Source organism: Felis catus, chromosome B2 (assembly GCF_018350175.1).
Source record: "Felis catus isolate Fca126 chromosome B2, F.catus_Fca126_mat1.0, whole genome shotgun sequence".
NCBI lineage: Eukaryota > Metazoa > Chordata > Mammalia > Carnivora > Felidae > Felis > Felis catus.
This window is the reverse complement of record NC_058372.1, coordinates 3296828-3313350: the sequence shown is the minus strand read 5'-3', so window position 1 is coordinate 3313350 and position 16523 is coordinate 3296828. Positions and strand designations below refer to the sequence as shown.

Sequence of the window (16523 nt, the reverse complement as noted above, 5' to 3'; positions counted from 1 at the left end):
TGTTATAAAAACCTGAGTGGTAAAATTTAGCCAAGTTGCCAGTAAAATACACTAGATCTCAGAAAAATGGGGATGATACTAATGACATCATGACCTTTACAAAGGAAAACAGGAGCACATAGTTCACAGAGCACATAGTTCACAGTCTGGTACCCCATAATCACTCATTAATTTTATGGAAATGAATAAAGACCACTCCATGATTTACTAATTAGAACTCTGGACCCCTATTCTGACAATGAGCTGAAAGTTGAACCACTGCCGTCTCTAATTAAATGGATTCTTCCCAAATGTTGGGCAGGTCATTGAGAGGATGTGACCACTGGTTGATTTGTGAGCTGGGACCCTGGCGATGGGAGCTCCTTACTCCTTCCCCTGTCCTTGGAATATGTGTTCTGTTTGCCTTCCCTGTTTCCAGAAGCTGCCTCAAGGACACAGCTTTGAGACAGTGATGTGGTGTTGAGGCCACCTAGACACTATATGTGACTGAACCCAGTTAGGACCTCTATATAAACTTTTAAGATTTGGCAGGCAGGTGCAGGGATCTTCTTGTCGTAGACCACTGAAGACAAGCCTAGTATGTAAATTCTCTTGCTAACTAGAACTGCTACCTACCAACCTGGAGTGGACTGCCTCTCTCTTCAGTCTCTCCCTGCCCTCCTCAGAGGGCCCTGTTTCAGATTATCCCCAGGAAGTTCTTGAGGTTGCCAACTAACACCAACACACGTGTTTGATTCCAGATGAACTGCTGTTTCCCTGAAACATGCATGAATTCTGCATACCTGACTTCATGGGCAAACTAAGCACAGGGTTAGCAGTGACTACCCTTGTCCCTTGTTCCCTGCCAGCCCAGGGACAATTAAGGTAAAACTATGTGCCAGAGTGCAAAATGCACATGAATCTTGGAGCAGATGAAATCAGTGTGAATACAGAGCAGAAGCTGGGACTTGTAATTAAGAGAAAGGACAGTTTTGTGACACCAAGTTCATTAATGGGAACACTCAATTCATTACTGCAAAGTATTTATTCTTTTTATACACTTTATTTTGAGGGGAGAGAGAAAGAGAGTGAGAACGTGAGCAAGGGAGGGGCAGAGAGAGAGGGACAGAGAGAGAAAATCCCAAGTGGGCTCCATGCTGTCAGCCTAGAGCCCAATGTGGCACTCCAACTCACTAACTTCAAGATCATGACCTGAGCAGAAATCAAGAGGTGGATGCTTAACTGATTGAGCCACCCAGGTGCCTCCATTATTGCAAAGTATTAAAATTCTAAAGATATTCCTTAATATATACATTTGGGAGATTTGAATTTTTCCATTGTTGCCTCTCACCTTTATCACCCACTTTCGGAAGCTATGTGGTAACACAGTAGGCTGGAGACAAGAGGAGACTGGGTACATTTCTTGAAGAATACCCAAAATGAAAATCAAGAAATACAAAGTGAGAGTAGGGATAGAAAGAAAACCACTTCCTTGGAGTTTTATGATGTTGTAGTCACTATGTGTCTCAAAAAACTCTTCGAATGTTCAGTGGTGGAAAACAATTCAAAGTTGTAATTGAGGTACCTGCTATCACTCCGTCTAGGACTTGAACTCTGTGATTAATTAATTAAAATTCAAGTTAGTTGACATACAGTGTAGTCTTGGCTTCAGGAATAGAACCCAGTGATTCATCACTTACATATAACACTCAGGGCGCATCCCAAAAAGTCCCCTCCTTAATGCCCATCACCCATTTAATCTATCTCCACCCGTCCCCCCCACCCCCAGCAACCCTTAGTTTGTTCTCTGTATTTAAGAGTCTCTCATGGTTTGCCTCCCTCTCTGTTTGTAACTTATTTTTCCTTCCCTTTCCCTCTGGTCTTATGCTAAGTTTCTCAAATTCCACATATGAGTGAAATCATATGCTATCTTTCTCTGACTGACTTATTTCACTTAGCATAACACCCTCCAGTTCCATCCATGCTGTTGCAAATGGCAACATTTCATTCTTTTTGATTGTTGAGTAAAGTCCATTGTATATATACACCACATCTTCTTTATCCACTCATCAGTCAATGGATATTTAGGCTTTTTCCATAATTTAGCTATTGTTGATAGCACTGTTGTAAACATTGGGGTGCATGTGCCCTTTTGAACTAGCATTTTTGTATCCTTTGGATAAATACCTAGTAGTGCAATTGCTGGGTCATAGGATAGTTCTACTTTAAAATTTTTTGAGGAACCTCCATACTGTTTTCCAGAGTGGCTGCACCAGTTTGCATTCCCACCAACAGTGCAAGAGTGTTCTTCCCTTTCTCCGCATCCTTGCCAAAATCTGTTGTTTCCTGAGTTGTTAGTTTTAGCCACTCTGACCAGTGTGAGGTGATATCTCATTGTGGTTTTGATTTGTATTTCCCTGATGATGAGTGATGTTGAGTATCTTTTCCTGTGTCTGCTAGCCATCTGGATGTCTTCTTTGGAAAAGTGTCTATTTATGACTTCTGCCCATTTCTTCACTGGATTATTTGTTTTTGGGTGTTAAGTTTGGTAAGTTCTTTATAGATTTTGGATACTAACCATTTATCCAATATGTCATTTGTAAATATCTTCTTCCATTCCGTCAGATGCCTTTTAGTTTTGTTGTTTCCTTTGCTGTGCAGAAGTTTTTATCTTGATGAGGTCCCAACAGTTCATTTTTGCTTTTATTTCCCTTGCCTCTGGAGACATGTGAAGTAAGAAGTTGCTGCAGCCTAGGTCAAAGAGGTTGCTGCCTATTTTCTCCTGCAGGATTTTGCTGGTTTCCTGTCACATTTAGGTCTTTCATCCATTTTGAATTTATTTTTGTGTATGGTGTAAGAAAGTGGTCCAGGTTCATTCTTCTGCATGTTGCTGTCCAGTTTTCCCAACACTATTCGCTGAAGAGACTGTCTTTGGGTCACAAATCAGCCCTCAACAGGTACAAAAAGATTGTGATCACACTATGCACATTTCTAGATCACAACGCTCTGAAACTTCAAATCAACCACAAGAAAAAAATTTAGAAAGCCTCCAAATATATGGAGGTTAAAGAACATCTTACTAAAGAATGACTGGGTTAACCAGGAAATTAAAGAAGAAATTTAAAAATACATGGAAGCAAATGAAAATGAAAACACGACCGTCCAAACCCTTTGGGATGCAGCCAAGTCAGTCCTAAGAGGAAAATACATTGCAATCCAGGCCTATCTCAAGAAGCAAAAAAGGTCCCAAATACAGAACCTAACCTCACACCTAAAGGAACTAGAAATACGGCAGCAGAGAAAGCCCAAAGCCAGTAAAAGAAGAGAAATAAAGATTAGAGCAGAGATAAACAATATAGAAGCCACAAAAATAGTAGAACATATCAATGAATCTAAGAGCTGGTTTTTTGAAAGAATAAACAAAATTGATAAACCACTAGCCAGAGTTCTCAAACAGAAAAGAGAGAGGACCCAAAGAGATAAAATCATGATGGAAACAGGAGAGATCACAACTAACACCACAGAAATACAATTATTAGAGAATCCTATGAAAAATTATATGCCAACAAATTGGACAACCTGGAAGAAACGGACAAATTCCTAGACACCCACACACTTCCAAAACTCAAACAGGAAGAAACAGAAAATTTGAACAGGCCCATAATCAGCAAAGAAATTGAATCTGTTATCAAAAATCTCCCAACAAATAAGTGTCCTGGGCCACATGGCTTCCCAGGGGAATACTACCAGACATTGAAAGCAGAGATAATACCTATTCTTCTCAAGCTGTTCCAAAAAAATGGAAATGGAAGGAAAGCTTCCAGACTCATTCTATGAAGCCAGCATCACCTTGATTCCAAAACCAAACACACCACTAAAAAGGAGAAGTAAAGGCCAATATCTCTAATGAACCTGGATGAGAAAATTCTCAACAAGATACTAGCAAATCGAATTCAACAGTATATTAAAAGAATTATTCACCATGATCAAGTGGGATTCATTCCTGGGCTGCAGGGCTGGTTCAATATTCGCAAATCAATCAACGTGATACACCATGTTAACAGAAGAAAGGATAAGACCATATGATCCTGTCAATAGATATAGAAAAAGCACTTGACAAAATACAGTGTCCCTTCCTGATAAAAACCCTCAAGGAAGTTGGGATAGAAGAAACATATCTTAACATAATAAAAACCATATACGATAGGCCCACAGCTAATATCATCCTCAATGGGCAAAAATTGAGGGCTTTCCTCCTAAGGTCATGAACATGACAGGGATGTCCACACTCGCCACTGTTGTTCAACATAGTGCTGGAAGTTCTAGCCTCAGTAATCAGACAACAAAATGAAATAAAAGGCATAGAAATTGGCAAGGAAGAAGTCAAACTTTCACTCTTCGCAGACGACATGATTCTCTACGTGGAAAACCCGAAAGACTCTACCAAAAAACTGCTAGACCTGATACAGGAATTCAGCAAAGTCACAGGATATAAAATCAATGTACAGAAACCAGTTGCTTTTTTATACACCAATAATGAAGCACCAGAAAGAGATCTCAAGGAATCGATCCCATTAACAATTGCACCAAATACCATAAAATACCTAGGAATAAATAAACCTAATGAAAGAGGTAAAAGATTTATGCACTGAAAACTATAGAAAGCTTACGAAAGAAATTGAAGAAGACATAAAGAAATGGAAAAACATTAAATGCTCATGGATTGGAAGAATGAATATTGTTAAAATGTCGATACTACCCAAAGCAATCTACATATTCAATGCAATCCCTATCAAAATAGCACCAGCATTCTTCACAGAGCTAAAACAAACAATCCTAACATTTGTATGGGACCACAAAAGACCCCAAATAGCTAAATGTTGAAAAAGAAAACCAAAGCTGGAGGCATCATAATTCCGGACTTTAAGGTACATTACAAAGCTGTAATTTTTCAGACAGTATGGTACTGGCACAAAAATAGACACATAGATCCATGGAATAGAATAGAGAACCCAGAAACGGACCCACAAATACATGGCCAACTAATCTTCAACAGCGCAGGAAAAAGTATCCAGTGGAAAAAAGAACCCCATGTTTAAAAGGCAGACAAAGTAACCTCTGAGGTGATTAACTCCGTGCTCTCAACCCAAACAATATCTCCTCACATACATCCCAGGAAAGACTGGGACACAGTTTAGAAAAACCAGTGTCATAGCAGATGGTACAGGAAACTTTCTAGGCAGAGGTGGATGGCTTCCTTGTGCGGAGGGGGCAAATGGGAGGTAGTGTGGTCTACATGGTAAACCGTGCAGGGTGGGCATTCTCACCTTGTACCGTTGGGATCGGCACAATCAGGGAGGGAGTTTTGCCCCTATTACCAGATACAAACATTATCAATGAAGGGTGACCATGGGTCCAGAAGCTGGGCAGGAGATATGTACAGGGTGCAAGACCTATTTTACAATGACAATAATGAGGAAATCTATGGTAGAGGTGACAGAATGTGTGCGCGACATCAGCATAAGGATTTGAAATAAACACAATACAAATTCTGTAAGTCACAAAGGAAGAAAATGGAAACCTGACGCTGGAATAAACAGTTACGAAGAAGAAACAGCCAGAGACACTGGCTATGGATGGGAAATGAATGAGTTTTACGACAACTCAGTAGACTATCAGATAAGACAGTGGGCAGTATACCCAAAGATCAAATGAGTGAGCTAGAACATTAAGTCAAAGAACAATCTTAGCAAGCATTACAGAGGCATCAAAAGGTAGAAACTAAGATAACTTTACGAAACACAACAAACGAGGCCCAGAAGGATAGAACAAAATAAATGGAGAGACAGCATTTACAGAAACAGTGCTCCGGTCCTTGGGTCTATGGTAGCTGGTGGCCCTGGACCTGGAGGTAGCCTCGCTCCTTGCCTGGGGTAATCTTGGAATCTGGGCGGTATGTAGTGCCTGATTTCAGGGCTGTCCGGGACAGCCATGAATGCCACATCCTATGCCCTCCCCTTGCAAGGCGTTGAGTAATTCCAGAGGGCCAAGAGTCACAGGTATGTTCCAGTTCACTCCAGAAAGAAATGCAACCCCAAGGACAATTATGACACGTGTCCACAGGAGAAAATGAGGTCAGCGCAGTGTTCTAGCTCTGAGGAGTCCGTGTGCGCAACAGGCCAGGGGGTGAATTGGTGCCCTGTCGTTCTCTCCAGATCTTGCCTGTTAGTGGGTCTTTAGGAAGAACTGGAGTAGACAAACAGAAATAAAGGGTGAGATTACCAAATCAGATGGAACCCTCGGGAGACAGAAGACAGGAAAATTGATGAAGATAAAGAGTGAGAGTTGACAAGAATATCAGCCATGTCCTGGGTCTTGTCTTTGATTAGAGAAAAATGTTCAGAAAAACACTGATAAGAAACTTAACTGGGTTGACGCACCATCTTTCTGAGGAGCTGACATTTCAAATGTCTCTCTCTCAATCCTCCTGAAAAGCCGAAACCTTCTAAAGCTAAGGACAGACACAAGAGGGAGACAAACTAAGCATTCATCCGCCTGCATTGCCTTTTTCAGAGGAGGAAATTTTGTGAGACACTCAGCAAGCAGGGATGCCAGTCTATAAAGAATTTGGAGACAGCTACTTGCACTGAAGGGTTAAATCTTTGAAGGGCTCTGTTCTTAGTTCTAGCAGAATACAGAGGTTTCAAAGTCATAAACCAGATGAAGTCATAATGACCTGTGCTTGGGGTACAATCTGGTTTTAGGGCACCGAATATTACAATCAATACCTTACCAACATGCCTACTCATGGTACCTAACTGGGCCCTCGCGCCCCCCAGACAATAGAAATTGACAAGAGGCGGAAGGGACCATCCAGGCAGGGTTTGGTTGGGGCTTGTGCTGGAGCACAAGGGAGGCTGGGTCTCTGAGGAGAGGTCAGAGAGAGCTTTATAAAGAGGCGTAGGTGGGAAAAGAATGACTTCTAATCACATAGAGGAGGGGATTTCTTGGCTCCTGCACACGTCAAGGTCATGCTTCTTCATGCGTCTTCTAGCATGTTCAATCTCCACCCTCGGGCAGTACTTTTTTTTAGTATTATAATGAGGGGGAAACGGGGGTGAAACGTTAGCGCCGTGGTCCATCTTGGGGCGCACTGGTTTGGCCCCACCTTTACCAGTCTTCACAGTCAAGACATCCCTTTCAATGAGCATGCTGCCTCTGCGTTCCTGCAAGATACGCTACTCAAGGGCATATCTTTTTCTCTCTGTGAAGGCAGCCAAGAAATGCTGGATTTTGTGGTTGGGGTGAGGGGACCCAAGTCCAGTCCTCACTCCGTCTTACTTATGAGAAAGCAAGTTTTTAGGGGACTTTTTCTCTCTGTGAAGGCAGCCAAGAAATGCTGGACTTTGTGGTTGGGGTGAGGGGACCCAAGTCCAGTCCTCACTCCATCTTACTTATGAGAAAGCAAGTTTTTAGGGGACTTGTTAAAGAACATGTCAAACAACTACCTCTGTAAAAGTAAACCATAGAAAATTAAGATGGATGTCCCCTCAAATCATTTGTCATACCCTACAGCATATCATGAAATTTAGAAGAGTCCAAATGTATTGTTTAGATAAGAATACCGATCAAAACTAGATCTTTCCTAATGTAAACTTAATTGGGTTCAGTGAGTCACAGATTAATCTACAGACAATTTACGTCGGAGTGGTTCTCATATAACAGATGGGAAAAAGGATGAAAAATTTAGTAACATGAGCCTAAGTTAAGAAGTGATGGGGCGCCTGGGTGGCGCAGTCGGTTAAGAGTCCGACTTCAGCCAGGTCACGATCTTGCGGTCCGGGAGTTCGAGCCCTGTGTCAGGCTCTGGGCTGATGGCTCAGAGCCTGGAGCCTGTTTCCGATTCTGTGTCTCCCTCCCTCTCTGCCCCTCCCCCATTCATGCTCTGTCTCCCTCTGTCCCCCAATAAATAAATAAATGTTGAAAAAAAAAAAGAAGTGATCATAAGGCCCCAAAATGTGTATTAGTTGTCATTGAAAGATAGTTGCATTGATTAAATAGCCAAGAAGACTGTGGCTCATCTTTTTGACTCTGAAAGTGTGAAGACAGAAAAATTCTCTCTGACGCTTACTTGCTTGGTACCATGATCGCTTCTTTTTCCAATCTAATAATTATAGAATAACGGGAAGGATGAACCTAATGAGGGAACTGTTTTTAATTCTGAAGGTATCACACTCAGTGCAGCAAAATAAAATTGACAATGTGTATTAGTTCCAGGCATGCGTGTTGGTTCACATGGATTTAAGATGTGGCTTAGATACACCAGCTAGTGTAAACTTTGACTTTAACCAGAAGTTTTTGGTAAGTTAATAAACGCATCTAACACTAACGTCTTGGTGCCCGTGAAACACTAATGTTAAGAAATCTACCTCGGATCAGTGGAACTTCTGGGAGCTTTTGAAAACACGCTTTGGTCTAGGAGCCCCTCGGTAATGATAATATCCAACTTTCAAAAAGGAAAGAAGTGAGAAGAGGAAAACTCCAGAACAAGAATTTTTCAAACCTAACTTAATTCAAAGTTAGATGGAAATGAGTTAAACGACTTAGAATAGTTTAGCGAAGTAGAGCAAAGGAAAAAGAAACTGTCCAAATTTCCTACAGACCAGCCTTACCACCAAGTGACGTCATGGTGATTGCAACTGTCAACAGACCTTTCACACAAACAGCCTTTCCAACTGTTCATTCCTGTAGGTGATTGGCGGGGAATTAAGTTTCGGGGAACAAATTCTTTGTAAACAGAATGAGGGTAATTGGAATCTATTTCTTCTTATCTGAAAATATGGAGAGGCCCTACACGTAGGCGGCTCGTTGGTCTAGGGGTATGATTCTCGCTTCGGGTGCGAGAGGTCCCGGGTTCAAATCCCGGACGAGCCCGCTTCCTTTTCAACCAATTGGATTCAGAGAATCAAGGAAAAGAAGTATTTTCCCGAATATTCTTGCCAAAAAGACCGGGCTCTCACCTTGCTAACAGTGGCACTGTTCTCGGAGGAGCTGGGCTCTGAATCCCGGATCTCCCGGACGCGAGGCACCCGAATCGTTGACGCGGTACCCGGCCGCCAGCGCCTGTGGGTCCCTCCGCCGCCACCGGAGGCCGGGGCCGCGGCGGGCGCGCACGCGCGTGCGCACACCTGGCGCGGCTCGGGAGGCGCGAGTAGCGTCTCCTCGGAGCTCCCGTGCGCGCGCGCAGTCGCGAATTCCTGACTTACGTTGTCGCCTGGCAACGGGATGAGCGTCCACGACGCGCTGCATCCGCCGCTCCCAGGGCGCGGAGCAAAGAGGCGCCCCGGTCCGCTGCTGGCGTGAGACGCCTGCCGCTCTTTCCCTGCGTTGTCGCGGTTGTTCATTCGTTTATTCGTTCCGCGAGTGAATTTTCAGCGAATAGTGCAGGTCAACCTGTGCTGGGTGCTGGGGGCGCAGTGGTGGACAAGGAATAAACTAGTTTTTGTTTCTACGGAATTTCACATCACAAGTAGCTAAATATTTACCATGTTCACGCTTCCTGGGACGAAGCACAGCATTCCCATAGAAGCGTGGAGAACCAGGGCCGACCTGTACGCTCCAGGGAATATTGTCCGCCAGGAAAGAGAAACCAGAAGGAGCAACCCCTGCCCCATGCCGGAAACTTACCAGTACTTTCTCCTCTGCCCCAGGAAATGCGCTCACTTCTGAACTGTTGAAACGCTCGGGTACATTAATGAACATAAATTTAAAAGACGAGACAAAAAAGAAAAAGAAAAAGAAAAGAAAAGAAAAGAAAAGAGAGAGGAAGGTATTAATGCACTTACTTTACTCGTGCTAGCTGAATTAAGTTATTTCTTTCTAATAACCGTGTTGTGACCCAAACTGAAAGTGAACACACACACACACACACACACACACACCCCACTCCAATTTCTTTCAAGGCTCAACCGGCCCAGCTCATCTCAGTATTCTGAAAGACTGGGTCTTTTGTTACCTTTCTGATCAGTTGAAGGCCCAATAGGCTTGAAGACGCAGGTCATCGTTCAGAAGTGGTGCGTAACATATTCTCTTTTTACACACGAAACATGAATTTAAAATTTATTTGTAATTTAAAATAATTTTATAATTTGAAGTAGATGGTGTCATTCATTAAGTTTGCAATTCAAAGGGAACTTCCTCCAACCTTTGCCCTTCAAGAATGTTCTCAGGATTCAGGAAGGCAATTTTATGCCATCTAAACCAGAGATTGAATAATCTTCTTTCGAGGGATTTTATTATCCCAAGAAGGGTGAGTTAAAGATACTGTCTGGTACTAAAAGGCACAGGCAGGTCATTTTACAGTGAAGTCTATCGTCAATAAGCTGGACTCATAATCTGTTTCCATTTATTTTTAGGGCCTCATTATAACAATACCCAGCAACCAAAGATCACCTGACGTCTAAACTTAAGTGTCTGAGAGGGATAAAAGTGAACTTAGAAAAAATAGAGGCTAATGTAATGCAGAGAGAAGAAACCTTCTCAGGAAAGTTATTACAGGGAGAAAGAATGCTGTACAAAACAGTAGCTTGGCTACAGAAGCCTCTTAAAATTGAAATTGTGAGCGTAGAAATGAAAAACTTAATGGAGTAGCTGGAATAATTCTCTTCCAGAAGACGGAGTAAAATATGTAAAGGGAAACTCCAGCAGTCATGTTCCCTAGGAGACCCCCAAATTAGTTGAAACTGCCGCCTATACAAAACCCTGCACGCAATGCTTATAGCAGCTTTATTCACAATTGTGGAAACTTGGAAGCAACCAAAATGTCCTTCAATAAGTGAATTAACAAGCCGCGGTACATCCATACAATGGAATATTATTTAGTGATAAAAAGTAGTAAGCCTTGGGGGCGCCTGGGTGGCTCAGTTGGTTAAGCGTCTGACTTCGGTTCAGGTCATGACCTCACGGTGTCATGGCGGGGGGGGGGGGGGGGGGGGGGGGGGGGGGGGGGAGGGGAGTTGAGCCCCGCATCGGGCTCTGTGCTGACGGCTCAGAGCCTGGAGCCTGCTTCACATTCTGTGTCTCCCTTTCTCTCTGACCCTCCCCCGTTCATGCTCTGTCTCTCTCTGTCTCAAAAATAAATAAACATTAAAAAAAAATTTTTTTAATAAAAATAAGCAGAGTGTAAATAATAATTTTTAAAAAGTGGGGGAAAAGGAAAAAGGGAGACGAAACACCCTGGAAGTTTAAAATCCAAGGTAAAAGAAGTCCCAGAAAAAAAAAAAAAAAGAAAAAGAAAGAAACTAGAGAACACATAAGTGAGAAAATCAAAACAGAAAAAGTCAAGCTAATTTCCCAAACTGAAATACATGATTTTGCAAATTTAATGCTGTAATAGAGCTCTGAGAACAATGAATGAAAATAGAAACACACGAAGGGATATTTTTCAGACATTTAGGAACACCGGGGACAGAGAAATAATCCTGAAAGAGAAAAAAGCTAATTGCAAATGAAGTATCAGTAATTAAAATGACTTCTTCTCAAAAGCAATACAGGAAGCTAGAAGAAAATGGAGAACGCTTTCAAAATCCTGAAGAAAAACTTCCCCAACCTAGCATCCATACCCAACCAACACTCAATCGAACGTTAGAGAAACATAAAAGATATTCTCCAATACCCAAATATTTAAAAAATCTAAATATCATAAGAGAACAGTGGACAATATTTACCAGTCATCACAAACAAGCAGTGAAGACCAATTCAAAAAGACTATGATATAATTGGAAGAAAGATAGATCGGAAGCCTGTCCCTCTACGGTGGTGTTTAAGGGGAGGAAACAAGATGAGCCTTTTTGTAGGGTGAGTAGTCAATCGAAAATTCTAAACTCGAAAAATCAGTAAGTAGAGGAAGCATCCGTATCAGTCAGAATACAATTCTGGCTTTGTGACAAAGACCTCAACCTACTGTAGCTTAAAGGAGGCGGACGTTACTCATCTCTCACATGATCGTCGGAAGATACAATTCAGGCTGATGCTCTGGCCCCACAGTGTTGGTTTCAGTATTGTACCTCGTGGCTCCCTCCTTCCTGCGGGGTTGCTTCGTGTTTCGTGACTCCTTTCCCGCGGTGTTGCCACGTCCAGCAAGCACACACGGTAGGAGGAGAGAAGTGGAGGGTGTTCCTTTCCTCTTCTGGGCATAACCTGCACGTTTCACATACACCGACTCTCCAACGCACTGGTTTCGAAACTGGTCACATGACCCCGCTTAGCATCAAGGAAAGTTGTGCGTTCCGGACTTCTCGTGGGTGGCTCTGAGCCCTACTAAATGTCCAACCAGCCATCTCTGCCATAGCATCCGATTTGGAGATACGCCGGGAAAAGCAAACACCACCACAAACCGAAAGCCAAATGGCTGAAAATCTTTCCCTCTCCCAGGGGGGAAGATGAGGAAGAAGGCCACGTATTTTTGAAGTACTTAAGATTTTTAAACGTGTGGTTAACTTTGATGGGAAAAGATGTGAACTTAAAAAATAAGCCTGAAGCCGAGAACAAAGGTGTGGATTAAAAAAAAAAAAAAAATCCATCCGGGTTCAAATGGGGCAGGGGAGGAATACCCCATGAGGGAAAAAGGTCTTGTTGGAAAGAGGGGAAATAGATCCTTCTTGATACCGAATGGGGAATTGGACCGAGTGGAGAAAACAAGGCAGAGGGAAGTGGGTGAAGTTAAGCATGAAGATCCAAGCAGGTCAGCGCTGCAAACACTAAAATAGAAGGTTGTTTCCAAGTAAGAAGAGAGAAGGCTTCTCTGTCGCAAGCAGAGTGGTCTTGACTCAAGAAGAGGTTAGTGGGACCCAAGGTAGAGTGTCCTGACACTAAGAACGTGAGAATCGGCGGGGATCCATTCCCGCAGGATCCCCCCACGCTCCCTGTTGTGCTTCCTATGATTGATTTGCTTGGGCTCGGAAAACAAAAAAAAAAATATCTTCATGACCACCTTCCTGCTCAGATTTCAGGATTCTCCCTGCTGGGTCACACACAGGCTTCAGCGCTCCGGCCACAGTGATTTCTCAACACTCGTCCAGACACTGTCAGCCCCCCGGCCTTTGCTCAGGCCCTGTCCTCAGTGAAGGACACCCTGTCTCCTGGCCAGCTCTAGAAAACTTCCTCGGCCAGACTCACCTTTAATACAGCCTTCTTGCCCCAGGCATTTATGATTCATTCTGATTAGTCATAATCAAGCCCTACCCATGTTCCCTTATGTGCATTGTATTCATTCTGTGAAACAAATTTTTAAAAAGCAGTTGAAAAAGCTTTTTGCACGCTTCCCCAAATAATCTTCCTGCTGGGAGTGACTCTTGTAACTTTTTTTTTTTTTTTTTTTTTTTTTTGCACCGCAGCCTTTGGAAATCAGGCGCAAGTGGGGCCACCTGTCCCCCCTAAGATCACCCAAGAAGCACACGGGGATTTGGGGGGAATCGGAAGTCGCGGCTCCTCTGCTGGGATGAGCGGGGAGAGAGCCCCGCGAGTGAAGGGCTCTGCCCTGCGCAGTTCCACCCTGCAGGGGCGAGGCGGTGACGACACGGGGTAGAGTTGCAGCGCGGCCCCGCTGGGGCCCGTCGTCTAAGCTTCCGGACTGTCTTCTTAGCTGCGAATTCGGAGTCCGGACTCGCCAGGCTCCCTGAGGTCCACACCAGGGGGACCGGCTCTGGGAGCCCCCGCCCGCGGCTGGCTCGGGCGGGTGGCGCCCTCGGACCGCAGGGGGGGTGGGGCGCAGACAGGTGCCAGGCAGCCGCGCGGGGGGAGCCCAGGCCCAGGCCGAGGTGCTTGCGTCCCGGCTCCGCCCCCGTCGCGACTCCTGGGGGAGCTGAGCCTGCTTCTCGCGTCGCGACTTTTCCAGTCCGGTCGTGGTCCATTCGCGTGGGAGCCGGAGCTGGTCTCCCGGGCGTCCCCGAGCCGCCTCCTGGATCCCCGGCGTCCAGGACAGCCGGGAGCACCCGAGTGTCAACTCTGAAATAAAGTACTTGGAGACCGTGGTGTGTCGTGACGAGGTGGCCGAGTGGTTAAGGCGATGGACTGCTAATCCATTGTGCTCTGCACGCGTGGGTTCGAATCCCACCCTCGTCGGTGAAGGTATTTTAGCGAGGGGGAGCGGGAAGGAGTGCGTGCAATTTCACCTTGGCTTTGGTTGTCAATATTGTCTGTGTGGATACTTTATGTGAGTAATAAAGTGCCCGCGGAAGGCTTCCTTTCGGGTCCCTGGGGAAGGAGAGAAGGAAACACCCGTGAAAAATTCTCCCTAGAAATCACAAAGATATGGATGGCCCTTTATTAACACTTGAAGGCTGTACTGTTTTACCGCTTATATTTCGATCTGCAACTCTCCTGGAACTAATATTGATTTACAGTGGAAGGAAAAATCAATTGGAGTATTTATTCATTGATCTATCATCCACCTGTAGATAAATACAGTCATATTGCTATTCAAACAGATCACCTTTACCGTGGACATCGAATGGCCCTGTGTGTGTGGTTCTTTTCAGGTATCTACTCTTGACTTGTCTGTTTTACATACTCCGCTGTCTTATTTCTAGAGCTTTATAACAAGTCTCAACCCCTTGTTCCTATTCCAGATTTGCCTGTTCTAAATTGCCTTTTTGTAGTTCCCTACACATTTTAGAATCGTTATGTAAATGTCTGCCCCCAAAAAAGAGGGGGAGGGGAAGGCTGATATAATTTTGGCTAATAATGTTTGAATCTATGGAGCAATGTGAATACAATAGACATCTTTAAAATATTGAATCTTACAATACATATTAGACCCTTCAATTATGTATGTCTTGAATTTATCTCAATAGTGGCTTGTCTGATTTGTCTATGTAGAAATATAGCCCGTATTTCACTAGATACGTTTTAGGTATTTGTATTTAAGTATCTGAATTAGGCTGTAAAATATGGCGTATATGAATATGTTGTTGTATATGCTATTAGGTTTTTAAATTTTATTGTTTATTAAAGCATTGAAATCCAGTGGATTTTTATATACCAGTCACGGAAAGCCTGATAATAGCTCATCACGCAGGCGCTGAGTTGAAAAGACGACATCACAGGCGGATGGTCTTGCTATGGAAAATGCCATATTAGGGAAAGCCGAGGCCCCATCAGGAGATGCATACAGGCCATCGGACCCCAGGGAATGCGCAGTCCGCACTGGGTACGTCGCAGCACACAATTTTCGGGGAAGAAATAGCGGGGTGGGGGCAGTTGAAACTGAGATAGGCTTTTTGTATTGGAGAGAGAAAATGTTCTACTGAAAGGCACTCTTACTGTGCGGGTGAACCTTCTGGACAGGAGTCACCGCTTAGTTAATTTCTGGCTCCCTGAGGTCACGATCTCGCGGTCCGTGAGTTCGAGCCCCGCATCGGGCTCTGGGCTGATGGCTCGGAGCCTGGAGCCTGTTTCCGATTCTGTGTCTCCCTCTCTCTCTGCCCCTCCCCCGTTCATGCTCTGTCTCTCTCTGTCCCAAAAATAAATAAAAAAAAAAGTTGAAGAAAAAAAAAATTTTAATTTCTGGCTCCCTGAAGTGGGCCGAGGAGGGAGGACAGTGGCCAGGTACAACAGAGGACCCACCTTTGCTTTACGCATAGAAGCTGTCTTTTGAGTAAATCTGTTGACAGCATCCGAGAGCACCCTCTCCCCCTCCAGGACTTAATGATCCACTCACTAGGTAGGCTTCCTGTGATACATGCACTTTACTGCGGATATAAAATTGATTAGAAAGTATGGACGAGTTCACTGAACATTGATGATACAAAAGTATATGACATGAGCCTTATGTTTTAATTAGTGGACTTTCGTTGCTGCTTCGATATGAACATCTACGAGCATCTTGCTCACGGAGATTCTCATCCCCCAAAGCTCATTGCAAACTTCTTGGAACTTTAGCAGAACAAAACCCAAGGGGCTGCTGGCCTCTGGCCCATATGTCCGTTTTTTCCAATTGTGGCTGAGGCTTCCGCTCACCCGGCGTGGCCCTGGTGACTGGAGGGTGGGCGGAAGTAGTTCTCAGTGACAGGTGATTTCTCCCCGTCCGGGGACGTTCGGCCATGTCTGGAGACATGTTTGGTTGTCACAACTAGAGAGGGACCATCTGGCGGGGAAAGGCCAGAGGCGCTGCCGATACCCTCCAATGCTCGGTACTTTCTCCAACAGCAAATAATTTCCAGCACGAAATGTTACTAACATCAAGGTTGAGAAGTCCTGATATGTTGTGATAGAGATTAACATAATGCACACACATATGTATTATCATAAGAACCCTGAGTACAATATAGTAAGAACCCTGTCCTGGGTCTTAAGGAAGTCCATTCCGGTAGGTGATACAGACAGTGACCCCCACAGGCCACAACACAGGCACAAGCTCATGCTATTGAGACACAACATGAACCACGCATACAGCTACTCAAAGGCAAAAACTCTAGCATAGACCTGGAGCGGCACAGAGACAGATGAACGCCAGAGACACAGAGTCTGAGAAGCAGACGTGTATT

General features: G+C 44.2%; 1 protein-coding gene and 2 non-coding genes across 3 annotated transcripts in view; 2 read left to right on the top strand and 1 right to left on the bottom strand.

The window, feature by feature from the left end:
* The window catches only part of LOC105260539 (putative vomeronasal receptor-like protein 4), a 43118-nt gene extending 33327 nt beyond the window's left edge, over positions 1 to 9791 (bottom strand). Inside the window, 1 exon segment of the mRNA XM_045058490.1 lies at positions 9000 to 9791. The gene's annotated coding sequence lies outside the window, so the exon portion shown is untranslated.
* Positions 8842 to 8913, top strand: TRNAP-CGG. Its single transcript has one exon. It is a non-coding gene; the product is annotated as a tRNA-Pro (tRNA).
* A 4227-nt stretch (positions 9792 to 14018) lies between the features above and the next one.
* TRNAS-GCU lies at positions 14019 to 14100 on the top strand. Its single transcript has one exon. It is a non-coding gene; the product is annotated as a tRNA-Ser (tRNA).
* Positions 14101 to 16523: the final 2423 nt, after the last annotated feature.